General features: G+C 39.1%; 1 pseudogene; it reads left to right on the top strand.

Moving 5' to 3' along the window:
* Positions 1–8,148, top strand: part of LOC137643346 (chitin synthase chs-2-like) — a 38,074-nt pseudogene extending 29,926 nt beyond the window's left edge.
* Positions 8,149–17,227: the final 9,079 nt, after the last annotated feature.

Below are 17,227 nucleotides of genomic sequence, written 5' to 3'. Positions count from 1 at the left end.
TACTTTTTACTGTTGTGAAGAAAATCATCACCCATCCCTGGGAAAAAAATATACCTATCCCTAACCATGTCTTTAGTAGTCTATAACTCTTCTGGTATTTGTTCAGTCCAGTTGAGTCTTTACCCTTTGCCTTTGTACCCATCCGATACTGTATTCGGTAATATTTTTTACTCGCCAATTTCACTTTCATGTGGTAATTGTTATCATCCTGCTATATTATGTACATTTATGAATATATCTCGTAAACCCTACAGTTTTAGACCCACTGAAATCACCGATTGTCACATGACAGAATTGGACAATCAAATGCAATGTAAGAATTGACATATAAGCAGTTGTCTTGTGTACCTTTTCAAACACTACTTATCTTCAAAAAGATATCTTTGGTTGAAGACATCAACTCAGTTGCTTCTTTGACTTATGGGTTCAAATAAAAATAAAATTTAATAAGATTTAAGAGTATTGAGGACTTAAACCTATGACACAAATAAATAAAACTTTTATTCAACAAAGCCTCAATGCTAATCATAAAATAAGTATACTAGATTGCTCAGTTAAAGGTTGTACATTATTTGAAAACCAGAGCACAGTGAATTAAAACCCAAAGCACGGAAAACCCTTAAGTACAAATTAATGATGCATTTAAGTAAATTACTGTATTGTATTACTACACTATATATACTGAAGTACTGTACTGTATTGCTACAGTATATACTGTACCAAGAAGGCGGAAAGAAAATGGAATTTCTTAGCTGCTGTTGACAGCTTGACAATCATTGATACCCAGTTGTAGAAAACTTCTTATTAAAACAGTTTGGAATCTTGAAGGATCTGCTACAAATGTGGTTTAATAGTTAAGGGTTAACTCAAACAGTGTTTTGTGTAAAACCATATGAATATTGGTAACAAAGTACCGTATATCAGGCAAGTAACACGTGTCCTTGTTTTGATTTATAACACTGTGGATTATTACGACTAAATTTCGTCACGAATATTACAGGTTAAGAATAATTTTGATTTTCAGTCCATACTACTTCTCCAAAGACTGTAACATTCATTAACCTTTACGAATAGCATCTCTATGTCTACGTCTCACGTGAGATGCATGGCGATGATCTTTTATGTGCATGGACATTTTGGTGATGCAACTAGTTACTCGTAGCATATGAATGAAATGAGTTGAATAATGTCCTTATTCTCTTTTTTTTTTTATATGCATGAGAACGACTCATTCGTTTCACTGGATACTTGTGCAATTGAATATTTTAGTTACTCTTTAGTTTTATGTCTTTTCATGGTCTGATAGAGGTAACATATAATTCTCACAGTAATCTAGGGTACTGCATCCTATATCTTTCTTTTTATCCTACCTTAATACTTACCTCCAGTTAATTGCATTTATTGTATACTTGCTATATATTGTAATGGTATAAATTTTGGTACAGATGTCTGTCCTAAATTAATTGAAAGTGTTTAATAGTAAAAAAAAATGTGATTTACCCCTGAACAATGCATTGTGTGAAGTAATCGTACACTAAGTTCGAATAGAAAGGTTGCTTATCTTGATTAGAATGTTCTTTACAATTTGATTATACAGTTGTAAATTCTACTTGTGATTCAAATGCTAAAAGTGACAGTAATTTTGAAATAGTTTTGGTCATTACTTAATAATATTGATTTGCTAGAAGTTCCTTCACATAATGAATGCTTGCTAAAAAATTACATTTCAATATTTCTTTGAATATATTTCAGTCAACTTCCACCTTGTGGCCCGGAAATTAATAGATTCTTTTGTTATCAGGTACTCATCAGTCAAGAATATCTACAACTGGAGCCAATTGGTCTTGTGTTTGTGTTCTTCTTTGCCCTCATTTTAATCATTCAGTTTGTGGCTATGTTGTTCCATCGATTTGGTACCATCTCACATATTCTTGCATCCACTGAACTCACCTGCTGCAATAAGAAGGCAAGACCAAAGACTTCCTTGTTTTATTTTTATAATTATTACTAGCTAAGCTACAACCCTAGTTAGAAAAGCAGGATCCCATAAGCCCAAGGGTTCTAACAAGGAAAAAATAGCCTAGTGAGGAATGGAAATAAAGAAAATAAAGTAATGAACAATTAGAATAGAATATTTTAAGAACAGTGACAACATTAAAACAGTTCTTTCAAAAGAAGCTTGTGTCAGCCTGTTCAACATAAAAACATTTGCTGAAAGTTTGAACTTTTGAAAAGATAACCAATTTGTTGTTCAATTACATCAATTATACTCTTGATACATAAAATTTACTGCTTTTAATTTGGTATTGAACTCGATGTATAATGTCCATTCTATTTCATTGCAGTCGGAGGATGTAACAGAGGATGCATTTATCCAGAGGAATGCTGTGGATATTGTGAGACAGTTGCAGAAGCTCAAAGGTATAGAGGATGATTACGACAGTGATAGCGCGAATGATGGGCAGCTCGGAAGGCGCAAGACAATCCATAACCTGGCACGCCATGCTCAAAAGAAGCAGGCCATTGGAACGCTGGATATTGCTTTCAAGAAGCGATTCTTCAGTATTTCAGCCGAGGCTGCTGAAAATGGCACGGAAGCAGGTTAGTGCAATAGCCGGTCACATCCCCAAACCTCTTTCAATACTCAGTACAAAATATTGCATTATTCCATGTAAGCTGAGGTTTGAAATGAATGAGGTTCTTTACAAATAAATTTATTCTTTAACATTCATTTATCTAAAAAATAATGCTACAGTATATTTTTTGTAAAGGCAAACCATATGTCACTAATATCTTGAACCAAATTTTAAAATTTTTTACGATTAAAAAACTGTACATTATTTTCAGTACAGTTTACTGAAAGTTTCTCTTTCTGTCCATTTGGTTTTTTATACTAGTTTTTCTTATATGAGTCTAAGCATTGCATTTAACTCCACAGAAACTCCTGTTTTGGGTAATATGCGTAGACTGAGTATGCGACGAGAGACTATCAAAGCATTAGCTGAAAGGCGGGAAACTGTTGTGCAAGAAAGACGTCAGTCAAAGATGCAGACTCTTGGAGCAAAGAAGGTAATAGGTTTACCGTTTAATATCTTAAGAATAGCACAAATTAACAAAAATTCTAAAGCTTTAATTAACAAGTACCTAATATTAGTATAAATAATTGTAGTAAGAAATTTTCTTGCAAGTGAAATTTTTGCTTGTAAGTACTGTAGTAAAAATAAGCATGTAATTAATTGTTTAGGAAATCTTTTTTTTTGCAATATTAGTTGAAAATTTATAAGATAAAGCTGAATAAGGGGAAAAGGTAAAAGATATAGTGTTTGCCATAGGTACTGAAAGCCAGTTAGTCCATTTTACATATGTTTCATCCACAATGTAAAATAGGTACTGTACATATATTCAAGTGGCTCTTATTTCTAGAAGTAACGTTTACTGCACTGTACATTAAAACATCATCATCAGCGTCACATTTAATGCCCAGTTTATTCTTACGAGTTTGAAAGTCAAATTACTTCTTTCCCTTCTTTTGTATTTACCTTATCTTATAAACTTCTACCAAACTTATTTGTATCCTAATCTGATATTTTCTGAGCCTTCACAAATCTTACACTTTTAAGTACTAAGTACTAAATTTTCCTCACAGTTCCAAATCACGTAAATCTTCAAGATTTAAGTATCTTTTTTATAACTTAAAAACCACATATTTATGTTACTTTATTTGTGGCACAACCTTCAAAGGGTATTTTAATAAAGACAGTACACTGTAGTGACCTAATCATATTACTTGCTATGCATAACATGACATTCACCCTGTACCACACCCACAGTGTATGTTTGTAATTTCCAGAGTATTTTCTCTTTAATCTACATTTCATTCTCCATAGTCTTGTCTTTAATTACTCTGACTATCATTGTTCTTTTCGCCATTCACTTCCAAACATTTCTAACACTCAGTTCTTCTGCTTAATATAGATACTTTGAATACAGTACAGTATTTTACCATAGAACCACCTTTCCTCCCTTCCTGTAGCATCCCCCATGATAATAGTAACCAATAAAGGTTATGTGTTGATTTTTGATAGACACCAGCAGGTATCAGAGATTCTTCTGACATGCTTTCCTTTATCTTCACACAAGATCTTGTGTTATGGCATACAGAAGCACGTACCATCACTTGCTCAATTTTTCTTTGTGGTAGCCTCGGTTCATAATGCCAGTTTTATTCTTACTTTCTTGCTGTATTGAATGCCACGAAGATCTTCAAGTACAATTTATAACTTGACCCTTTTCTATGGTATACATCTCCATTACTTACCTCATAATATAACTTTTCCTTGTGGTTGTTTCCTGGTACAAGGCCAAACTAAAAATTGTTGATTTAAGCATTTTTTTTTTTTACCTTCTGTCTCTTCATCCTTACTTTCATATCGTTCTCTGTAATTTTCACATTACAATATACAGTATTATCTTAGCTTTCTATTCTGTATTACTTTTTTTCTGCAAAAATCTTTATATTCTTTTGGTCATATCTTTCTTTTCAATCTGACCAAGTCTTGCATGTTATTCCGGATGGTCCATTTGCCTCACAATTTATTATCTTAACTCTCTTAACCTCTTGTCAACTTCAGTTCAAACTAATTCCAAGCTCAAACTAAATACCAGAGAATATTTTATACATATTTTTCCTTTCATGATATGCAATACAATGCACAATATATAACTTTGCTTAACTAACTACAGTACTAATACAACAGGCACAGTATGTCCATTTGAATGTTTGATTACTTCCATTCACTGGCTTTCTTTTAGCGAGTGAAAACTGTTCTTACAGTTCCTTTATACTAAAAACACTAGAAGAAACTAAAACCATTTCTTAACCCTCAAAATAATAGTTTATACTGTATAGTCCATTTCTTTTAGCGAGTCATATTTGCACCGACTCGCAACGGTGCCCCTTTAACTCGTAAAAGTTTCCTGGTCACTGATTGGTTAGAATTATCTTGTCCAACCAATCAGCGATCAGGAAACTTTTCCAAACTAAATGGGCACCGCTGCAAGTCGGTGTAAATATGACTCGCTAAAAGAAATGGACTATAGTACCAGAAGCATGACTCGGTTGAATGGTTAAGATCAACCACTATTACGGTACTGTATATTGTACTCGGAATTAGTTGCATGTACTGCATGGTACTGTAATTTGAATGGGCCAATGCAATTGAAGTGTTGTGATCAAATACCAAGGTTTTCATACTGTAAACAAGTTCACCTTGCTTCTTCCAAACAGCGGACATCTTTTGCACCAGGTGTAGAGCAAATTGCATAAGAAGTACAGTACTGTATAGTAAGTTTATTTATCGTATAATATACGATGATTGTATAAGCTTTAAATTATGAAGGCTTTGTTTTTGTCCATGCTAATTCTTGTGGTTTTATTTGATTATATTTTAATTTTATTATATAATTTATATATTTCAGTACTTCTATATACAGTAAAAGGTCCACAGCTCCTGCGTATGCGTGCTTGTATCAGATCATTTACTTCAGTATTAGGTTTCAGTTTAAAGTGTGTAACTACGCTCAAAACAGTCAGTCCTTTTTAAAAATCTAAGATGATTTTGTTACCTCTTTGAGATTGAGGGAAGACCTTTCTTTCTTTTAACTATGTTACTCTTTATGAAATCAGAATCTTAAAAGGTAGGAGCTTTTGCTGTGTTTGCTTTTACGAACCACTTGTTACATGGTGAATGTGAATTTTATGATTTTGTACGTGGCCATTGTGTGTAAAACGTGATTATTTACAATAAGCATGGACACAGCTTGTTCCATTGCTACTGGTGTAGGATTCTACCATATCCTTCTATATTTTTGAACCAGTAATGAGATCACAAAGATGGTATCTTGGCTGTGAAAAGAATTTAGAATCCTTCCATATAGATTTTTGTCTCTATAACTGACAAATTGATGCTTCTGTTTGTCATCACTGGGCTATTTCAGTTGTCTGATTTATTTGTCGTATGCAGGATGGTTATTAATTAGAGTTCTCAACCTCTGGTCTGTGGCACAGTTTCTGTACCATGACATTACAGTCTTTTTTTTTTTTAAATCTCTCAAGTGTCCTATACTCTTTATATTTTTTATTTTTCTATCTTTCCTTTGTTTATTCATGATTTTACTCTTCACTGTCACATTCTTATTACTATGTGGTACTCATCTATACTGTGTAAGTATCATGGTCAGATGTGTAGATTAATTCGCAAAGCTTCCTGTCAAAAAAAAAAAAGACAATTGCATGATTCAATTTTGTTTGTGTGATAGTCATCTTCTGTTCTTGATTTCTGTACAGTTTCCATATAGTATGTTCCCTTAAAGAAGAATTTACAATATTACTTTCTCATTTTATTCCTCTCTTCTAATAAGCTATTTAATCTAGAATTCAGTTTTATGATGAAAATTCAAAATTTACTTTAAACTTTTTAATCTAGCTTAATATAATGTATAGTATTTTTTTTCAACCAAACATTAAAAAAAGTACAATATTGATGTTATCCCTTTTACCCCCAACGCTATTTGGAACTTTCCAACCCTTAACCCCCAGGGGTTTTTCTTTTTCAAGCACATTTTGCAATATATTTTTTTTTTTCTTAATCGCGCTGACAGCGTTAATTTTCGTCATAGAGAGGTCAGGTTGGTCTCATTATTTAGGAAGATGCCTGAAGTTTCTCATAAAGTTATCAAAAATATGCAAAGAAATGTAAATAGCAGTTTTTTTTTGCAAGGACGTACCGGTACGTCCATGGGGTTAAGGGATGAGTTTTGTGAAACGTACCATTACGTCCATTGGGGGTAAAAGGGTTAACTTATAATACTAGCAGTAACCTTTCTTGATAATCATTAATTTGCTGTACAAGAAATTCCCTTTGAATTCAGCCCACAAAAGTTAGAACTTCATTTCCTAATGAAACTTTTTTTTCGTCTCCAACCCAGCCACGAACAAGAACTTCAATTGCTTCAGAGGCGGACAACCAGCGTATGTTCACTCCAAGCGGTGGCTCCATCAATAATGCTTACGAGTCCGATACCGAACACCTTGGTGGGGGATCTTCGATTAGAAGTGCCATGCGATACCGAAATGCAGATGAAAACGTCTTATATAAGCCATAAATCAATTCTACGCTCATGTTTTTTACTTCTTAGGAATAAGAAATTATTGAAAATATATTGCTTCTCCATATTGAATACAAAGCCATAAAAAAATCCTCTGAAAATGTACAGTAACAGTTCACAGAACTTTCACCTGAGCCTTTAACATGACAAGTTTAAGTGTATTTGATGCTATGAACTTCTAAGTTCGACAAGTGGCATCAATATACTGATAAAATATTCAATCACTAGTTTCCTAACAAAAGTATGATTATATCTTCAAAGTTATTTTTCCCATGACTCTTTTGTATACAATTGAAGCTTTTTGTTAAAGTCTTTATAAGATTAAATTTTTCGGCTGTTTCTAATGATTTATCAAAATCATTTCATGTAATAAGAATTCATCAAACCATGATAAGCTACATTACCAGCTTATCAGATAAAGATAAGCTTATTTTGAAGGGTATTACACATGCAGATTATTTCCGCAATAATAATCTACTCAAAGTTTTTATTTCTGCTGTAGTTATTTTTCACATAAATTGCTAGATTAACAAAAAGGACTATGAAGTTATAAAAAGTATTATTGCCATAGATAAGACACTTCACCAAAACATATTTCACATAGAACACTACAGTATTTACAGATAAAACCCAATGACAAGGTATACAGACTAAAGTTAGTACTGTAGCGCAAAATACAATGCTTTTTGATTGTTGAGGTAGTGCAGTTATTTTATAAATAATTATCTGTAATCAGTTTTTGTCTGGTATTACGTATGCTAGAGAAAGAACCTGAATAGGTAGAGCCAAGGGAGTTTTACTTTAATCTGTGATTTTCATTATATTACAAATACATTTTTTATTATATCTGTTGATTTCTGTAAGTGATTATAGTTTTCCGTAATCACGCTGACTTTTCACTTTCTGTATTACAGCTGCTGTCGTGCTGTTGTAAATGATATGTATATTAATGTGTATAAAATAAATATATATACTAAGTAATTGGTTGTATAGTTTTGCCTTAAGTGTTGGTTAAAGGATAGATATATACACAAATTCTAAATAATCATGTAAGGACACCGATCCCTTCGTCGTCTAGAAAATCGACAAACTACTTATTTATTTAAATTCTCTCTTCGCCACACTGTGGTGTCCTATGTATATATATTCCGCTCTACCAGAGCTACATTTTGATATGTGTATCGTTTCATAACATGTTTTTGTTAACCCATAATTCATATATTTGTAAGTGTAAGAAAACACATATATATTGGCGGGCACTTCAATCTGACTTGGCGCCAACGTCATCCTACATTTCCGTCCGCACCTTGTAATGTATTTCCGTGCGCATTCAAATAAAGTATCAGTTGATCTTGGTGACGCTTGTCTCACTGTCCTTACAACTGGTGACCCCGGAGTTGAAAGTAGCATCAGCGGTTTTGGCTTTGCCATTAACGGACTTATTACGGCCGTGCTACCTTCTACATACTCCGTTACCTTAGGCACGAACCTGCCTTTGGTTCTCCCACACTTCGGTGAACGTAAGGCAGTAGGATGAGCTTAACCGACATATCAACTTCTCACCTCTTCGCCGACTCGTCGTCTGGCCACGATGCAGGAAGCAATACGCCCATCGCACCCAACGGCCTCGCCTCCACGCCCAAAGTCAAACTGCCGCCCTTTTCTCAACACAACACCGCTTCCTGTTTCCTGAGAGCGGACGTACTCTTCCGCGTCGCTAGACTCAGCGACTCCTGCGCCAAGGCTGACATCGTTCTCATCTCCATACCTGAAGAAGTATTCGACAAGATTTCCCCATGGCTCGACGCCCAGGCCGGCCAAGTTTCATACGACGACCTGAGAACGAAAGTCATTGGTATCTACTCCCTCTCCGTCTCAGCAAGGGCACAGAAAGTACTGGACCTCGCCGGCAAGCCCATGGGTGACACCTCTCCTGTCGAGGCCTGGGACGAGCTAACCGGCCTGCTCATGCTCCCCGAAACAGACAGCAACGGCCGACGACGTGAGATGAGCTTATCTCGCGAGATCTTTCTTCGACGCCTACCACAGGACGTACGGGCCCAATTGACAGACGCCGACACGCTCCCGATGAACGAACTCCTGGCGAAGGCTCAGAAGCTCCACGAGGCCTCCAAAGCATCTCGCCTCGGAGCATCATCATCAACACCGCCTCCGTTCTCCTCCTTCAGCAGCTGCTCTTCCATAGACTCCTCGGCAATGGCCCTCGAGGACGATGAGATCAACATTCTATCAAGAAAGAAACCACCGCGACCGACGCGACCAAACCCTAGGCCTAACCCAGCATGGTGCTTCTACCACCAACAGTTCGGCAGTGACGCCAAGAAATGTAGAGCACCATGCAGTTTCCCTAGAAGATGACGCCAGAAGCATCCACCTGCCACCATCGCAGCCGCAGTTAACCATAACAAGATTGGTTTCTGTATCCTCGATACCATTTCCAACCGTAGACTCATGGTGGACACCGGCGCAATGCAGTCAACGTTCCCTCCTTCGAAGTCCGACCTAGACCGTGGTCCCGACAAAAACGCTCCCTCACTCATCGCCGCCAACGGATCTCCCACACGGTGCTATGGAATCAAGACCCTCAAGATATCTATCATGGGCCGTTCGTATTCTTGGCCCTTCGCTATCGCCGACGTCAATCGCCCCCTCCTCGGTGCGGATTTCCTCGCCCACCATGGACTCCTCGTCGATGTCGCTAACAGACGTCTCATCGACACGGGAACCTGCCAGTCTCGCGCCCTAGAGCACGGCCCTGCAACAATGTCCGTGTCCGCCGTAACAACGTACCACTACGCCGACCTCCTACGAGAGTTTCCCGAGGTTTTCAAGCCCGAGCTCCGACACTCGCCAGGTTCCCCGTCCAAGCATGGTATCTACCACCACATCACAACGACAGGACCTCCCACTCACGCCAAATTCCGCCGCCTCCCGCCTCAGAAACTGAAGGATGCCAAACGCGCCTTCGAGGACATGAAACGCATGGGTATCTGTAAGAAAGCATCGAGCCCCTGGGCATCACCCCTGCACATGGTTAAAAAGCCGGACGGGTCCTGGAGACCTTGCGGCGACTACAGGCGCCTCAACCTCATCACAACGCCCGATCATTACCCACTGCCCAACATGCAGGACCTAACGAACGCGTTGCACGGCGCAAAGTTTTTTACCAAGATGGACCTTCTCAAGTCTTACTTCCAGGTCCCCGTATTCCCGGAAGATATCCCGAAAACTGCCATTGTAACGCCGTTTGGATCCTACACCTTCGCATACTCAACCTTCGGTCTACGCAACGCCGGGGCGACCTTCCAACGACTAATGGATAGCATTCTGGGTGACCTACCTTTCTGCGTCTGCTACGTCGACGACATCCTGATATTCTCGAAAACCAAGGAGGAACACCTGGGACACGTCCGCACCGTCCTAAAGCGCCTACAGGAGAACGGCCTAGTCGTACGCTTCGACAAATGTACGTTCGGTGCGGAGGGAGTGGATTTCCTTGGTCACCGTGTATCCTCGCGGGGGGTAAAACCCATGACAACCAAAGTCGACGCTATCAGGAAGTTCCCAATGCCTACGACCATCCGCCAACTTCAGGAGTTCTTGGGAATGGTCAATTACTACAGGCGCTTCATCCCCAACATCGCACAAACCCTGGCACCCCTCGACGACGTCCTGAAAGGAAAAGCAAAAAAACTCGAGTGGGGCTTGCCCCAGCAACAGGCATTCGCTCGGACGAAGGATGCCCTTGCGAATGCCACCACCCTGGCTCATTTCGACGACAACGCGCCCCTGCGACTAACGACCGACGCCAGCAACGTCGCCTGCGGGGCTGTGCTTGAGCAACTCGTCGATGGTTCTCCTCGACCGCTGGCATTCTTCAGCAAGAAATTGAAACCCGCCGAAACAAGATACAGCACCTTCGATAGGGAACTCCTCGTCGTCTACCTCGCCGTCCGCCACTTCAGGCACATCTTGGAGGGTACCCCCTTCACGATTACAACGGATCATCAACCCCTCGTCCACGCCTTCACGAAATCAACGGACGCATGGTCATCCCGACAACAACGTCATCTCGCATCAATCGCCGAATTCGGGTGCACCATACGTTACGTCCCAGGAAAGAAAAACCCAGTCGCGGACGCCCTTTCAAGGATTGAAATTGACGCGATCCACCTGGGAATCGACTTCGCCAATCTCGCAACCGAACAACGCACCGACCGAGAAGCACAGGTTCACCTGACGGAGCCATCCGCGCTCAAGATAAGTGCGGTTCCCCTCGGACCAGCAGGAGTACTGTAACTATTCTTTGCGACTCCAGCACGGGCCGCCCTCGTCCCTGGGTACCAGCCTCCTGCAGAAGGAAAATATTCGATATCATCCATGGACTTTCGCACCCCTCAGGACGCACCACCGCTCGCCTTCTGTCTGAAAAGTTTGTCTGGCCAGGGATAAAAAAGGATGCCCGGGAATGGGCGAGGTCATGCATCAACTGCCAGTCAAGCAAGGTCAGCCGTCACACCGAATCGGGGGTGGGCGATTTTCCCCAGCCAAAAAGACGTTTCGGACATATACACATCGACGTTGTGGGACCATTGCCCCCTTCTGGATCCGCTCGCTACCTACTTACGATCATCGATCGCTCCACGAGGTGGTTGGAGGCATCGCCGATGACCGAAGCTACGACTCAAGCATGTGCCAAAGCCCTCCTGTCAAGCTGGGTGAGCAGGGTTGGCGTTCCTGACGACATCACGACTGACAGAGGCCCCGCTTTCCTCTCAGAAATATGGCTTGCTTTGGCGAACCTGATGGGGACGACGCTCCACAGCACCACGGCATACAACCCCGCGGCAAACGGCATGGTCGAAAGAACGCACCGCGCCCTCAAGGCGTCCCTGATGGCGAGCTGCACCGACGGGGACTGGAAATCACGACTTCCTTGGGTACTCCTCGGCCTTCGCACCGCCCCTCGAGCAGACGGCGAACCTTCGCCCGCCGAAAAAGTTTACGGGGAAGCGCTCGCAGTTCCTGGCGAATTCTTTCCCTTATCAACCGACGACACGCAGCTGGATCACCTAAGGGACATCGCCAGGAAGTTCAGGCCGTGTCTCAAAACTTACCAGGACAGAACCAAGCACTTCAAGCCAAAAAGCCTGGATGACTGCAAGTACGTTTTCGTCCGTGTCGACGCTCATCGACAACCACTGACTAGACCTTATCGAGGTCCCTACCAGGTAATTAAAAAGACAACGAAAGCCTTCCTTCTCGACGTCCATGGCCAAGAGGACTGGGTCTGAATAGACCGCGTGAAACCAGCGTTTCTCGAAGGAAGCGACACCGCCTCCGCTGGACCTGGCAGACTCAGAGTTCCGCCACAAAACAAGCCGCCCAACGAAGGAAAAATCATCAAACGACGTCAAGAGGAAGAGATCCTTATACCGACCGCCAGCGCGCCCCTCCGTTCAAAAACAAGAGGAACCCTCCGACGCCCGAAGAGATACGAAGATTGATCATCAGCCCTCTACGCCGCCCGATGTCTTGGGGGGGAGTACTTGTAAGGACACCGATCCCTTCGTCGTCCAGAAAATCGACAAACTACTTATTTATTTAAATTCTCTCTTCGCCACACTGTGGTGTCCTATGTATATATATTCCGCTCTACCAGAGCTACATTTTGATATGTGTATCGTTTCATAACATGTTTTTGTTAACCCATAATTCATATATTTGTAAGTGTAAGAAAACACATATATATTGGCGGGCACTTCAATCTGACTTGGCGCCATCGTCATCCTACGTTTCCGTCCGCACCTTGTAATGTATTTCCGTGCGCATTCAAATAAAGTTCAACTACCTTATAAATTTTTACAGATCACCTACGGGCCAACCAAGGGAAAGGCCAGTGCCAACAACAAGTGTTGGCTTTAATACCCCAACAACAACAACAAATAAAGTATCAGTTGATCTTGGTGACGCTTGTCTGACTGTCCTTACAATCACAGTATGAACAACGATATGTAAGAACGAACAATTAAAGTGTATAAGTGCTGTCTTTATAATGGTTTTTGGTTAATTAAAATGAAAATTTCAGATATAGTAAACTATGATACACAAATGAACTAAGCCTGTAGACTTTGCAACTTAAAGTAAAACAGATGTACAGAGTATTTTGCATTTTAAGCTCTTTAAACTACTGTACACAATGTTGTGGTAGTAACATCAGCATCGTATGAGGTACTTTTTCTTTGCAGTATTTCTCTAGCTCCCAATTACAAATCAGTGAATACCCTATCCAGCCCTCTTGCTTACTTGCAGAGCCGTGTTATCAGCTGAAATAGCTGTCATTATTATTATTATTGCTTGCTAATCTACAAACCTAGTTGGAAAAGCAGGATGCTATAAGCCCAAGGGTCCCAACAGGGAAAATAGTCCAGTGAGGAAAGGAAACAAGGAAAAATAAAATCTGTTGAGAATAGTAACAAAATTAAAATATTTCCTATACAAACTATAAAAACTTTAACTAAACAAGAAGCAGAGAAATCAGATAGAATAGTGTGCCTGAGTGTACCCTCAAGCAAGCGAACTCTAACCCAAGACAGTGGAAGACCATGGTACAGAGGCTATGGCACTACCCAAGACTAGAGAACAGTGGTTTGATTTTGGAGCGTCCTTCTCCTAGAAGAGCTGCTTACCATAGTTGAAGAGTCTCTTCTACCCTTACCAAGGAGAAAGTAGCCACTGAACAATTACAGTACAGTAGTTGACCCTTAGGTGAAAAAGAATTCTTTGGTAATCTCAGTGTTGTTAAGTGTATGAGGACAGAGGGGAATATATAAAGAATAGGCCAGACTATTCTGTGTATGTGTAGGCAAAGGGAAAATGAACCATAACCAGAGAGAAGGATCCAATGTAGTACTGTCTGGCCAGTCAAGGGACCCCATAACTCTAGCGGTAGTATCTCAACGGGTGGCTGGTGCCCTGGCCAACCTACTACCTACAAAATAGGTAGGCCTACTTTTAGTTGCATGATGAAATTGGAACAAGTAAAGAAGAAATAAACAGTTATTTAACTAATTTTATATTCGAATCGGTACAAGAGATCGGTGGAAAAGTTCCTAAACAAGATCGAGGAAAACTCAGAAAAGACCAAAAACCTAATAAAGAAAAGATTGGAAATGAGGGTAAAATCCACGAGACATGATTTAGAATTCGCAGAACTATCTAAAGCATTAAACAAACTAAAAACCCAAGACATTTGTAAAGACAATCAGATCAAACTTGAAGCACTAAAGAAAGGAAGAAGCATTAAATTGATGAAAAGACTCGCAACAGGACACCAACAGATGTTTGCTTTAAAGGATGAAAATGGGATTTTTATCAACAAAAGAGATGGAGTGATAAAAATTGTAGAGGATTTCTATACAATAGTGATATAAGAAATAACTTTGCCAATAGAAATAATGAAACGCCTGAGGCGGTAACAGGCGTAACCATATCAATTCACAAAAATGGAGATATAAAAGACCTGAAAAATTATCACACAATAAGTTTACTCATCATAATATATAAAATATTTACAAAGATCATATTAGACCAGATAGAAAGGCATTTAGACTTTACTTAACCAAGAGAGCATGCAGGATTTAGAAGAGGGTGTTCAATAACTGACCATATTCATGTAATTATCCAGCTAATGAAAAATCAATAGAGTATGACAAACCACTATATAATGTATCCATGGACTATGAGAAAGCTTTTTACTTTTCCAATACTTCAGCAGCAGTGAAAGCCCTTCAAAGACAAGGAATAGATGAATCTTATGTTGGAACACTTTAAGATATCTCTACAGGAAGTACAGCAATCCTAAAACTATGTATATGAAGAGAATTCCAATTGAGGAAGGAGTTAGACAGGGAGACCCCATCTCTCCTAAATCATTCACAGCATTCCTAGTTTTTTTTCTAAAAAATTAAGATGCAGGAAAATGTAGGCATTAATATTAATGGGAAATACTTTAACAACTAAAGATTTGCAGATGACATAGCTCTGTTTAGTGAATCGTAGGAGGAAATGCAAACAATAATAGATTTGAATAAAGCAGAAATGTAATGCTGAAAATGTTTATGAGTAAACCTATGATAATGTTCAATAGAAAATGCAGAGAGACAACAAATAAGGGTTATGAACGAACCTACAGAGATTGTTAATTAATATATGTACCTAGGCCAGCAAGCAAGTGTTTCCCCAGGACATGAGACCAAAATTATAAAAAGTATAAGCAGTGGCTGGAGAGCTTTTGATAAACAAAACGAGATTTTGAAAGGTCAAATGTCATTTTCTCTAAAAAGAAAATATCTAATGAGATGGTCCTACCAGTATAAACTTATGCATAGAAAAATTGGAGCTATGGAAAGAATAATGATGGGACTAACACTAAGAGACAGAAAAAAGAGCAACGTGGATATGAGAGCAAACTAAAGTAGAGGATATTCTAGCAATATGAAAGAAAAAGAAATGGACATGGACAGGACATATAATGAGAATGACAGACAATAGACGGACATTCAGAATAACATAATACGTCCTTAAAGATTACAAAAGAAATGTGGGAAGGAAGAGAAGACGATGAATAGACGAGCTAAGAAAATTATACTGGTTTAGAGTGGCATAGTAAGATCATAAACAGACGGGAGCGGAAGGGCATGTCTGAGGCCTTTGTCCTGCTGTGGATTAGCTAAGGCTGATAATGTTGATACACACACATAGGCTCTCTCTCTCTCTCTCTCTCTCTCTCTCTCTCTCTCTCTCTCTCTCTCTCTCTCTCTCTCTCTCTCTCTATATATATATATATATATATATATATATATATATATATGTGTGTGTGTGTGTGTGTGTGTGTGTGCGCGCGTCCATGCTTAATTTAGGACCCCATTTGAACACTGGTGCATACTCAACATGCATAAATTTACGCCTATGTATGTATTATACATGATTGTTTTAACGTGACTATATTCAATATTTACTCACAATGGTATATATACATAGAAACTGTACGTGAAAGTATGTAGGCTTAAAATTTTGGTATAATTATTGAGGGTGTGTCCGCATGTGTATTTTAAATAGGCATGTATATATCTGGTGCAGCTATATTTGAATACATGCATGTGCACTTATGTCCAAATAGTTTTATATTCTATGTGTATCTAAATGGGCTTAAATGTATTTATAATTGTAGGCCTATGTTTTTTTTTTTTTTTTGGGGGGGGTTGTGTTTAAAGGTCTTAAAATGTTAATTTATTTATGTTTTTTTTTTTCTGGGCCAGGACGAAGGTTTACCAAGTTTCATCATTGTGTGACAGCACAGGATCAGGAAAAAAAGGTAATGAAAATAAAATGTAATGTAATACTTTTAACCACAGTGCCCTACTCATTAATTTTTATTGCTGTTTTCAATACGAAATTAAAGCTCAGTATCAAAAACCAGAGTTCAACAGCAAAGGAAAGAACAAACTAGCTTTGCAAATAATAATAATAATAATAATAATAATAATAATAATAATAATAATAATAATAATAATAATAATAATAATAACAGACTTTGAAGATTTGTTCCATATTCAAAAGACACAAGTCAAATAACCAGAGCCCTGTAACAACCTTCTTTCCGAGCACTGAAGTAGTTCTTATTTCATTAAATGATGTTTCACTGATTATCCACATTGAATTTCATCCATGTACCTTTCAAATTACACTTGATTAAACTTTTTAATCCCTTTAGATTACTTTTATTTCCATTATATTACCAATAAGCAGAACCAATGCTACCAACGCCTATGTATTCATTCACTGGGTAAGCATCCTTCCGTCGGCCATGTTTGCTCTCCGTCTAGTCCTGGCAGTCCACCTTCCTTGGCTAATCTGGCTTTCGTGTCTGAAAAACGTGACCGTCTTGGATTCTCTCTCATCGTGGGTAATTTAGGTTCGTATAGTTAATGATAATATATCTTACCGATCGTGTTTCGCGTCATTATGAAGAATTCAT

Source organism: Palaemon carinicauda, chromosome 6 (genome assembly GCF_036898095.1).
Source record: "Palaemon carinicauda isolate YSFRI2023 chromosome 6, ASM3689809v2, whole genome shotgun sequence".
Lineage (NCBI taxonomy): Eukaryota > Metazoa > Arthropoda > Malacostraca > Decapoda > Palaemonidae > Palaemon > Palaemon carinicauda.
This window is presented reverse-complemented; position numbering and strand designations above follow the sequence as displayed.